General features: G+C 38.6%; 2 protein-coding genes across 30 annotated transcripts in view; both read right to left on the bottom strand.

Moving 5' to 3' along the window:
* Positions 1-13011, bottom strand: part of cadpsa (Ca2+-dependent activator protein for secretion a) — a 252412-nt gene that overhangs the window by 128432 nt on the left and 110969 nt on the right. The gene's annotated exons all lie outside the window — the stretch shown is intronic.
* Positions 4336-13011, bottom strand: part of LOC141376703 (uncharacterized) — a 205706-nt gene continuing 197030 nt past the window's right edge. The window contains exon 3 of the mRNA XM_073917239.1: positions 4336-4592. The gene's annotated coding sequence lies outside the window, so the exon portion shown is untranslated. The remainder of the gene's footprint in view (positions 4593-13011) is intronic.

Genomic DNA, 13011 nt, shown 5'->3' with positions numbered 1-13011 from the left:
TAAAAACTTCCGTTTATCATCCGCAGACTGATGGCCTGGTGGAGCGCTTTAATAAGACGCTGAAGCAGATGCTCCGCAGGGTGGTGGCAGAGGATGGGCGCGACTGGGACCTCATGATCCCGTACGTGCTTTTTGGGATCAGAGAAGTTCCCCAAGGATCTACAGGTTTCACACCCTTTGAATTACTGTTCGGCCGCCAACCACGAGGGCTATTGGACGTGGCTCGTCAAGCTTGGGAACAAGAGCCAGCCCCACAACGGTCAGTGATTGAGCACGTACGGGACATGAGAGGACGAATAGAAAAAGTCATGCCCATCATCAAACAACATCTGACCGAAGCCCAGCGCGCCCAACAGAGATTATATAACCAGCCCGCCCAACCCAGAGAGTTCCACCCAGGGGACAAGGTAATGATCCTGATACCTACCACCACCTCGAAGTTTTTGGCGTCTTGGAAGGGGCCATATACAGTGGTAGAAAGGGTAGGGCCGGTAAACTATCGAGTCCGTCAGCCGGGACGAAGAAGAGAAGAACAACTATACCATATCAACTTGATGAAGAAATGGGTTGCAGCTCCAGGTCATCTAGTTGCCTTCTCAGAAGAAACTTCTCCCGTTGTCCATATAGGTGAGCAACTATCACCAAATCAGAAGGCGGAGCTGCAAGCCTTGGTCGGTCAGTTCAGGGATGTGTTCTCAGAGAAACCGGGCCGAACCACCATCATCCAGCACGACATCATCACCCCACCTGGCACCATCGTCCGGCAGAGGCCTTATCGAGTACCAGAAGCTCGCCGGCTGGCTATCAACGACGAGATCCAAAAGATGAGGAAATTGGGAATCATCGAACCATCTCGTAGCCCGTGGTCAAGCCCCATAGTGATGGTCCCCAAACCCGACGGCACCCTCCGCTTCTGCAATGACTTCAGGAAGCTAAATGAAATATCCAAGTTCGACGGGTACCCCATGCCTCGGGTGGACGAGCTGCTGGATCGGCTGGGTGGAGCCCGATTCATATCCACGATCGACCTCACCAAAGGCTACTGGCAATTACCACTAAGTGAAAACGCCAAGGAGAAAACCGCCTTCTCCACTCCCGGTGGGCACTGGCAATACCGGGTTCTTCCCTTCGGGCTCCACGGGGCTCCAGCAACATTCCAGCGAATGATGGACATCCTGCTGAGACCCTACCAGCCGTATGCAGCAGCATACCTCGACGACCTAATCGTCCACTCTGAGTCATGGGAAGAACATCTATCCCGGTTACGGAGGGTGCTCCTTGATCTTCATAGGGCTGGGCTCACAGCTAATCCCAAGAAATGCCACCTGGGTCTAGCAGAAGCCAAATACCTCGGATTCCACATAGGTAGAGGTCTCATACAGCCACAGCAGAACAAGATAAAAGCACTACAAGAAACTCCACAACCCACCACAAAGACCCAGGTACGTGCATTTCTGGGGTTAGCGGGCTACTATAGATGTTTCATTCCCAATTTCTCATCCATAGCCAGCCCTTTGACAGACCTGACCAGAAAGGGGCAGCCAGAGAGGATACAATGGAACAGGGAAGCAGATGGCGCGTTCCAAGCCCTGAAGACGGCATTGACATCCTCACCGGTACTGCACGCACCTGACTTCGGCTGCCCCTTCATTCTACAGACAGACGCTTCCGACTCGGGCCTGGGCGCGGTCCTCTCCCAGGTCCACGGCGATGAAGAACACTCCATCATGTACGTGAGTCGGAAGTTTACCCCTGCAGAGACCCGGTACGCCACGGTAGAAAAAGAGGCCCTGGCGATCAAGTGGGCAATCCTGGAGCTCAGGTATTATCTCCTTGGCAGAAGATTCACCCTGGTGACCGACCACGCTCCACTACAATGGATGTCAACAGCGAAAAATAACAACGCTCGAGTCACCAGATGGTTCCTGTCGCTCTAGGATTATAATTTCACAGTTCAACATCGAGCCGGGGCCTCCCACAGAAACGCCGACGGGCTCTCGAGGCTATGGTCAGGATGGGCAGGTCTGTCAAAACATTCTACCCCCCCTCTCAATACTCTACCTTTCCTCCGCAGGACACCCAGGACCAGGACGACGCTAAGGGGGGGGGGGAATGTAGCGAGCGATTACATGCCACGTCGCCCTGGTCGCTAATTTCACCCAGCTGGACCATCATCAAGCCAGGATCGCTCACAGCTGGACGGCATCAAGCAGAGAGGCATATAAGCCCAACCTACGCCAGGAGAAGATGAGCTTCATTCTTTCTATGACTCCCTGTGCTAATGCTTGTCTCTCTGTCTCTCCGTAGCGGACTTCAGCTCGTGACGATCCTTCACCCGACTACTCACTGTCCTTCACCTACTTCCCGGAGCACCAGAGCACCTCACCTTAAAGAAGAGCACCTTTTACACAACCCACACTTTGTAAATAAAGCACCCTCCGGGGACTTGTCTGTAAACTCATCCTGTTGTGCCGCTGTTTTCCCTCTGCCTCGCTACAATATATATATATATATATATATATATATATATATATATATATATATATATATATTTTATATATATATATATATATATATATATATATATATATATATATATATATATATATATATATATATATATATTTATATATATATATTTATATATATATATATTTATATATATATATATATATATATATATTTAAATGAAGCAAATTTATGGAGTGCCTTTCGAGCACAATTTCGAAAGGGTGAAAAGATTGTGGCATGATTATGCAGAGGTATGTATTCACTTTAGCAGTGTGATCTTGCATACTGTCTCATTATCTTTTACTGTACTGTAATACTAGATCTACACTGAACTACACAATTTTGGCTGACACTGTTCTTCAGCTAGTTTTACGAATGGATGGAGAGGACATCTAGCATGAGTTTGCTTACGTAGATGATGGTGTGTTCAACCTGACGTGAACACGGAGTAGAAGAAACATCATTGGGCACAGGGCTATAGTCAATGTCCCAGGGCAACGTGGGGGAAATATACAGTAACACTCTGTGCAGCCATTACAAAGAATGGGGTCCTCCACTGCCATGCCCATATGGGCCCTCACAACACAGCACATATACTTACATTCTTGGACCAATTGCACAACATAACAGGAGCAAATGAAATCGATCATACGCAATACATTGTTGTCTGGGACAATGTGTCTTTCCACCGTTCTGCTCTGGTTCAGAACTGGTTTTAGCAACATCCACATTTTACCGTCCTATATCTTCCAGCATACTCTCCATTCCTCATCCTTATTGAAGAGTTTTTCTCAGCATAGTGGTGGAAAGTATATGATCTTTGTCTCCAAGCTGAGGTACCCCTCATCCAAGCCATGGAGGAGGCCTGTGACCAGATGGAGGTAGCAGCAATACAATATTCTACATTCAAGACATTTCTTTCCAATGTGTCTTGCTAAGGACAACATTGCAATTGATAATTCTCATGCCAGATCTATCTTATAGTTCAATACGTAAAGTGACATGTTACAGTACTTTGAATCTTCATGCCAACATGTTGGACACGTTAAGGAATAAATGAGTTTCTTCAAGGTGCAACATTGTTCTTGAGAAGTGTTTGGTGAATTTACTTTATATTTGTACTTTGCTGATGGTAGCCTACTCTAATCATAGGGAAGTAGAAGTGCTAAAAGTGTTTTAGGTTTATCACAGCAGTGTGTAACTCGTGCAAACAGTGTATAGTAAATGTGAAAATGTGTGTTTCTTATGGTAAAAAAGTGTGGTTTTTAAACATAAGTCTATAGTTTTTATAAGAGTGTTTAATTATGCAAAGGATCTGTAGTGTTTTGCTAATTGGGTGTGTGGTTGTGCTAATTGTGTGTACTGTTTTGAAAACACGGGCCCTGTTTTGAAAATTGTGCTTAAGCAATCCAAAAAAACTGTAACCGTACGTTCACACCGAAAGCGGCGAGAGCGTCAAAGTAGCCGGAAGTCATTCATTTTCAATGAAAGCCGGCGGCGATAGGCGACGATAAGCGGCGAGGAGCAGCGCGGCGCGTCTTCGCCGGTGTGAGCGTCGAGGAGAGTTAAAATGAAGTCAACTTTATGGTAATGAGCTATGACGCGGTTCGGCGGCAAGCAATCAGAATGAAGACGTCCATCGCTTGATAGCAGTTCAGAGAACACAGACCTGTGAACTTTGGTTCCGACCACAGTTGTTCCTAAGGGTTTGATTATTGCGGTCGCCGGATTTCCAATTATTTACATTTTTTTCCTACAGGAACATACATTAAATAAGTTACTGGCGAGTTACTGATGTTCATTAATGTTATATAAATTTATCTTAAAAAAGCGGGAATCTCACACGATGTGACAGTACAAAACAGTAACGTTACTGCTGCTTCAGGATATTTCAGACATGGACACATATTGGATAAATAGAGCAAAGCCGCACCACATGCAACTTGATCTTCCATTGTTGTATGAATTTGATAAGAAGTGCGAAACATTTTCACGCTAGAAACATGGTTTATGCAGGAATGTAACTGACATGCTGCAACGGCTCCTTTAAATATGAGATCAATGTAGCGAGTTTTGACGCTCTCGCCGCCAGAGCTGAAGGCAGAGAGCGTTGTCGCCAGGGCGGCCAGAGCGACCTTGAACGCTCTCGCCGCTTTCGGTGTGAACGTACGGTAAGAGTTCACACTTAGCTGGTGATTGTTTATAAAGCTTGTTTAGCATGCTGTCCAGGAAGAGAGCCCTGAGCTCATAAGATCTCAAGCCGGGGGCTCCCTCCCGTTCGTAAGGTGAGAGGGGAGTTTGAGCTCAGGTAGATCTTGAGAACTCTCCTACTGTAGTAGCTAATGAACAGATATCTCTTAAGAGATAACTACTTACAAGGAGCACATCTATGGTGCCGATTTCGATTGGTCAATTAACTTAAGTTGCATGTTTTTGGACGGTGGGAGGAACCCAGGGGAAACCCACGGGAGCACAGGGAGAATCTGTGAACTCCGCACAGTAATGTCGGCTGGCTTAGTGAAGACTAGAACCAGTGACGTTCTTGCTCTGAGGCAACAATGTTAACCACTGGGCCACCGTGCCACGTGGAAGAGGGGATTCTTCAAAACAAAGATGGCTGTGATATGGAACTGAGGGGTTTTATAGTGGCTTAGGAATCGTCTGATTGGTGAATCATAAATTGAATAATGCAGGGCCGGCTGCAAGCAATCATAAGCATGTGAACCTCTCTAAATTAGCATAAAAATGAACTTCACTTAACATGGTAAACTAATCTTGCAAGCCATTAAATGTTTGAAAGGGCTGAAGATAAAAGTTGAAGTCCACTTTGCAATTTCAGTCTATAGCAAGCTTTACGGTTGTAGTTGGTGTTACAAGACATGGTGCTCAGCTGTATAGCACTCTAGTGTGGACCAGTTACTTTTCAAATGTGCGTGTGTATGCCTTCTGCATCACACACCAAGATTATTTCTGATTAGATTTTTTTTTTTAAATAAATCCCTCAATCACAGTCTCGTCTCGTTTTATTTAGTCAACTTGTTCATCACGAAAATTGACAAACATTTTTCCTCAACGAAATTAACACTGCTTTTAAGTTCTCAGTATTTTATTCCTCCAGAAAATTTTCTCTTTGTATTTCCAGTACACTAGTATTAAACATCCGTAATAAGGCTGTGGGAAAACTGTCAAGTCTCCAGTTTTTGCAGTTTTTCCATAGTCTGCTGAGAGTCATTTGTTAATTCGAATTAGACACCTTTAAATATTTAATAGGGGCGAAGCAGTGGTGCAGTAGGTAGTGCTGTCGCCTCACAGCAAGAAGGTTGCTGGTTTGAGCCTCGGCTCAGTTGGAGTTTCTGTGTGGAGTTTACATGTTCTCCCTGCGTTCTTGTGGGTTTCCCATATGCGGTACAGGTGAATTTGGTATGCTATATTTGGTACGCTAAATTGTCCATAGTGTCTGTGTGTGTGAATGTGTGTGTGTATGTTTCCCAGAGATGGGTTGCGGCTAGAAGTGCATCCGCTGTGTAAAAACTTGTTGGATGGGTTGGCGGTTCATTCGCTGTGGCGACCTCCGGATTGATAAAAGGACTAACCCGACAAGAAAATGAATGAATGAAAGAATAAATATTTAATAGATGAATTGTGAGAGTAATCACCCCATTGTACATGATATTTAATAACATTTTACAGATTTATTTTAAAACGTTTAATATTAGCTACTCATAATTCATGCCAAGCTCCATGGGGTGTAGGGTATATGAATAGTTGAGGTCAGATGTATTAGCCCCTCCTTTTAACTTTTTTTTTTTCTTTTTTAAATATCTCCCAAATGATGTTAAACAAAGCAAGGAAATTTTCAAATATCTAGTCAAATATTATTTACTGTCGTCATGGCAAAGATAAAATAAATCAGTTATTAGAAATGAGTAATTAAAACTATTATGATTAGAGATCCGTTAAACAGAAATTAGGGGGAGGGGGGGATAAACAGGAGGGCTAATAATTCTGACTTCAACTGTATTTATGTGTACTTTAAGTACCCATGCAGCCTGTGTGCTACAGTATATATGTGTGTGTTGTGGTCTCTCATCATCTGAGAAATGAGCGCCATCATCGGGTCTCCATGGCAACCCACAGTGAGCCTGACTGCATCCCTCCAGAACGCCTGGGGTGAGGCTGAGGGTACAGAGATGCTCTTCTTCATCTGTTTGCTGTGTCAGTCTATAGGGCTTCACATCAGAGTCTCGGGGGACATGGCAGATGCATATTTGCCTCATGGCGTTATAAATGCTGTTAGCAAGCATGCCATCAATAGAAGATCAGGAAAAGCAGTTTTTTTTACTAGAACTGGCTGTGTGCTTGAAGGCTACAGCTGCTGGGCACAGCATGTCTACTGTCAACTGAGGAGGTTTAGTACCAGCAGACGCTTGTGGCACACTATGATATTTGCTATCTAATCAATTTTATCTATCTATCTATCTATCTATCTATCTATCTATCTATCTATCTATCTATCTATCTATCTATCTATCTATCTATCTATCTATCTATCTATCTATCTATCTATCTATCTATCTATCTATCTATCTATCTATCTATCTATCTATCTATCTATCTATCTATCTATCTATCTATCTATCTATCTATCTATCTATCTATCTATCTATCTATCTATCTATCTATCTATCTATCTATCTATCTATCTATCTATCTATCTATCTATCTATCTATCTATCTATCTATCTATCTATCTATCTATCTATCTATCTATCTATCTATCTATCTATCTATCTATCTATCTATCTATCTATCTATCTATCTATCTATCTATCTATCTATCCTCCTGTCCATCCGTCCGTCCGTCTGTCTGTCTGTCTGTCTGTCTGTCTGTCTATTTGTCTATCTATCTATCTATCTATCTATCTATCTATCTATCTATCTATCTATCTATCTATCTATCTATCTATCTATCTATCTATCTATCTATCTATCTATCTATCTATCTATCTATCTATCTACCCCACCATCCTCCTGTCCATCCGTCCGTCCGTCTGTCTGTCTGTCTGTCTGTCTGTCTGTCTATTTGTCTGTCTATCTATCTATCTATCTATCTATCTATCTATCTATCTATCTATCTATCTATCTATCTATCTATCTACCCCACCATCCTCCTGTCCATCCGTCCGTCCGTCCGTCCGTCCGTCTGTCTGTCTATCTATCTATCTATCTATCTATCTATCTATCTATCTATCTATCTATCTATCTATCTATCTATCTATCTATCTATCTATCTATCTATCATCTATCTATCTATCTATCTATCTATCTATCTGTCTGTCTGTCTGTCTGTCTGTCTGTCTGTCTGTCTGTCTGTCTGTCTGTCCGTCCATACCTACATCCGTCTATCCGTTCATCCATCCATCTATCCATCCATCCATCCATTTTTTATCACATGTAATAGTTCAATCAATGTTCCAACTGTGAAGATTTTAGTAAAATGTCACATGAAATAACCAATAACCAAATAACAACTGGTTAAACAAGCAAGACATATGAATCTGGTACTATGGATCACCTACATACAATTAGGACCACTATGATTCAGATGCCGAAAGATCCACTTTTTTATTCTGTATGATTTTATTAGTTTTGGAATTTTTTGCACAGCATTTCAGCTTCTCCCAGCTGTTCTGTTGTAGATTTGCTGATTTCCTATTCTTTATGTGCTGACATGAACAAATAATGTAATATGGTGTATAATAATAATAATAATAATAACAATAATAATAGTGATTTTTATTATTAGTGTAGTAGTAGTAGTAGTAGTAGTGATATTAGTAGTAGTATAGTAGTATTAAAACATAAAGAATTGATGCCAATTTGGGAAACACAGGATTGAATCTTGACAACAATAGCACATTTTACACAGTAATAACACAGCAATACATTTCACATTAACTGTAATCGCTCAATCAGTGTTTTAACTGTGAGGATTTCGGTAAATGTCACATAGCATTGCATTTACTGTACCCCAGGTGTCCACAGCTCATTAGTTCAACAGAGAAATACTGAGCATGTCGCTGAATAAATGTGTCCCTGGACCACAAAACCTAATGTTGCGCAGTTGACAATAGCAGAAAATGAATTTTATGAGTCAAAATTATTTTGATATTTAGATTTTTATTTAGATTTTAGAAGCATTTAGAAATGATTGTATCTAGGCTAAATGTTGTTCTGCCATATCAATAAAAAGCTTATTTATTCAGCTTTCATGTGATATACACTTCACACAAAAAGGGACATTTTTGTGGTCCATGGTGGCACATTGCACAATTTTACATCTATCAAATGCTTATATTTCTAAAATAAATAAATAAATAAATAAATAAATAAATAATTATAATGATAAACAGATTATATTCAGATATTAACATCAATACTGAATTAGGTGCAATTTACAAGCTGTTTACAATTGTATTTATGTTCTATATGAATGTACACATTTATATATGCTTGTATATTATTTTTTATTGCTATATCTAAAATAAATAACAATTGCATTTATCAGTATGGTGTTGTTAATTGCCTTTTATATTATACTATGCAAACAATAAGCATTAGAGCAGTTTCTAAGATGCTGTTATTAATATTTTATTTAAATAGCTGCAATTTTTAGTATGCGTCAAACCATGATTTTTGAATTTACAAAAATCACACCTTGCACACCTTTCTCCAAGAACAGTGGGGGTGGGGGATTTCCAAAATGATGGTTTCCAAAAATCTAATTAATTTTATTAAATTATTAGAATGACCATATTTTATATATAACCTACTGAAGATAAAAATGGTAGTTTATTTACAGCCTTTCGATTTTTTTTTTATTGGATTGTAACTCTAGGGGTGATTACATATTAAAGACACTGTAACTGCATCAGATGCAGGAGATTGATTTAATGGCACAAGGTTGAACTTTCTGGCACATTTACAGCACTCACATACTGTACATTAAAAATATTTGGACCTATTGGTGTGTGTTTGCGCCAATGCATGGAAGGTTGCAAGGTAACCAACTCAGAGGATATTGGGATTCATGAGTCACTGGCATTGGTATTTTGGGGGTCCTGGGCTAAAAAGTTTGGGAACCCCTGTCCTAGAAGCTAGCAAAACGTATGCATTTTTAATGAATGTCATAAATCTAATTAAGATATAGGTTAATATTCAGTTTTTAATTGAAAAACAGAATTTTGAGATAAGCTGTTTTGTTTTAAATAGCTTAATCTACTACTACTATTTTATTGATATACTTTATATATTGATGTAACATTAGTTAAAATTTGAATTTGATAGTCGACATTACAATCTGCCCCAGATCTTCTGCCTGGAACAGAACAGCTCCTTGATGATACTGATATGACCACAAGCTGTAAATGTCTGTGTCTCCATGTGTGAGAACAAATCTATTCCCTGAGGAGTCTTTTTACAATACTATAAAACCTGTTATTAAAGTGCATGTGTCTTTGACTTGCACACACACACACACACACACATACACGCGCGCGCGCGCACACACACACACACACACACACACACACACACACACACACACACACACACACACACACACACACACACACACACACTTTCTTTCTTTCTTTCATTTGCTAAATGAGTCATCACTATGTGACTATTTGCACACAGAAGAACAACACATATGAGACTTTCAGACATGGCTACATATGTGGAACAGGTTTTCAGGAGGTTAAAGAGCTCTAAAACATACACATTTAATAAAACTGATTCGAAAAAAAAAACATTAAATCTAGCAAGACAGAAGAAGAAGGATATGTCCTATTACGAAATATTTTCTTTAAAAGGATATTTTCCTAATACTCATTTTTGTGTGTGTTTTTTTTTTCTTTAGTTTCTCGTCCCCTTTCAGTAACAATGAAATACCATAGTTAATCTAGAGATAAAGCAGCAAAATCATGGTTTATTGAACAGCATTTTACTACAACTAATTATAAGTTAGTCTCATTGTATTTGATTGATTGTAAGACGTAGTAAAAATATGTTAATTTTACATTTAAATTTATTTACACTTATTTTTAATTTCCTTGCTGACAGAAATTACTCTTGTTCTTCTGTGAGAAAAAAAAAATTCTGTAAAAGTGACTTAACTTAATATTTTATTATTTATAATGTTTTACTAGTTTTTAATAGTTTATGATATTTACTTACTTTAAAATTTCCTTATTTATAATATTTTACTACTTTATAATAGTTTATAATATTTATTTACTTTAATATTTCATTACTTATAATATTTTACTAGTTTATAATAGTTTATAATATTTATTTACTTTAATATTTCATTACTTATAATATTTTATTTGTTTATAATAGTTTATAATATTTATTTACTTTAATATTTCATTACTTATAATATTTTATTTGTTTATAATAGTTTATAAACATGACATTTCACCGAAAGACAAATTAAGAAAGGTTTTTTTTTTTTTTTTCACAATGTAAGTGAAACGCACTGTACAGTGCTAGTGATGCTAGTACTAGCATAGCCTGTAGGTGGCAGTAGAAGAGTATTTCCATTCACATCACATCAATATTTTAGGATGACCAATGAAAATGACTTTTAAATGAAGCAAGTATTTAAAATATATTTTTTCAAACTGTCCACACCCAAAAGCTGATCATGTCAATGCACCCACTTCAGCAATAGGTTTTCTTTTTTTACATGATTAAAGAAAATCAATATCCAGAAACAAATTAATCTGTTTAACCCTATAAAACATTAAACCAGACAGTAAAATGCTCCAAAAATATTCATGATCATGTCGCATATACAGAATTTTATATTGTCCAATAGCTGTCCAATAAAAAAATAAGCAATAGTAATTATACGCATTATATATTAATTAAAATGTGTTAAAAATTAACACTAATTAAACTTTGAGTTTCTGCTTGCTGGGTTTCAATATCATTCATCTGATATTATTAGACTTATAATTAAGTGCTAATGAAACTGGTAATGAGCCACATGTGTGATCGCCAATAGAGTTATTAACTATATCACAAACAAACAAATACAAACTGACCCAAGGAATTGAGGCCAGTAAATGTGGTCAAAAGTTCAATGCATTAAAAGCCAAAAACACATCATAGCGAAACACTGATACATATTGATAATCCATATTACACCACACTGTCAAAATTAAAAGCATGCAGAGTGTGCACGTACACGCTACACATACAATAACACACTGCTCAGCTCAGACCTATGGGTTATGTAATTTACAGTGCCCAGAGCAACATCACTATGACACAATAGAGCAAAAATAGGACCAGTCAAATACAGTAAGACCACTGCCTTCTTTACAAATCGAGAGCTTGTGTTTATGAATGTGTGCACGTTTACTGTGCTACATATTTACTAAATGTGAAATGGAAAGTGATAAAAAAAGAAGAAGAAAAAACATTGACATCATCTGCCAGACTGTGAGACAATGTTCACAGTTTGATTTAAGACTTGATTGTCAAATCATCATAAAACTAAAATTATACAGATTACAAAAAAAAGTGTTTATTTTATTATTCATTATATCTCTTCCAGATATTGCCTATTATAAATTCATAGCATTATTGTTCATTCATTCATTCATTTTCCTTTGGCTTAGTCCCTTTATTCATCAGAGGTCACAACAGCGGAATGAACCACCAACTTATCCAGCATGTTTTACACAGTGGATGCCCTTCCAGGTGCAACCCAACACTAGGAAAGACCTATTCACACTCAGACACACTCATACACCTGTACCACATGCAATGGTAGAAAGAGTACTGAAATAATACTCAAGTAAAAATACCACTGCTTAAAAATGTAGTGCAAGTAGAATAAAAGTATCTATTGTAAAAATTACTCAAAATATGAGTAAGAGTAGCCCTTTCAAAAGTACTCAAGAGTAGTGAGTAGTGAGAATTACTAACACAATCTCACAGCAATTAATAACTTTTTTGATTTACAGTAGTGGCTATTTTGTATAAATTGGTACAATCTAATTTGTACAATTTAGTATGACTTGCTCATCCCCCAATGACGATTGGGTTTAGGGGTGGGGTTACACACACATGTAACTTTAAGCTATAACAACATTAGATGTTGATATTTGGTTGGTTTTAGGTTGGACATTGACGTCGGCCTGACGTTGAGTTCTGATATCAACCCAATTTTCATTTCTAAACAATGCAACATCCCCATGACGTTGGGGTACAATGTCAATCTGACGTCATGTGGACGTCTTGTGCCTGCTGGGTGGTAAAGGCCATTTCAGTCATCAAACAGTAAACATCCGTCATCTTTTCATCAGTGACATGGCTCTAAACAGTCTCTGGGTCAATGCGTGTAAAGATTTTGAACATCTTCTTGGACACTTTTAAAGCTTACAAACAGTTTTCTGCAATTATAAAACTTCCGTGTCTTGAGGT

This window comes from Danio rerio, chromosome 11, assembly GCF_049306965.1.
Source record: "Danio rerio strain Tuebingen ecotype United States chromosome 11, GRCz12tu, whole genome shotgun sequence".
Classification (NCBI taxonomy): domain Eukaryota; kingdom Metazoa; phylum Chordata; class Actinopteri; order Cypriniformes; family Danionidae; genus Danio; species Danio rerio.
Note: the sequence above shows the minus strand (reverse complement) of the source record. Positions and strands in the feature narration are given on the sequence as shown.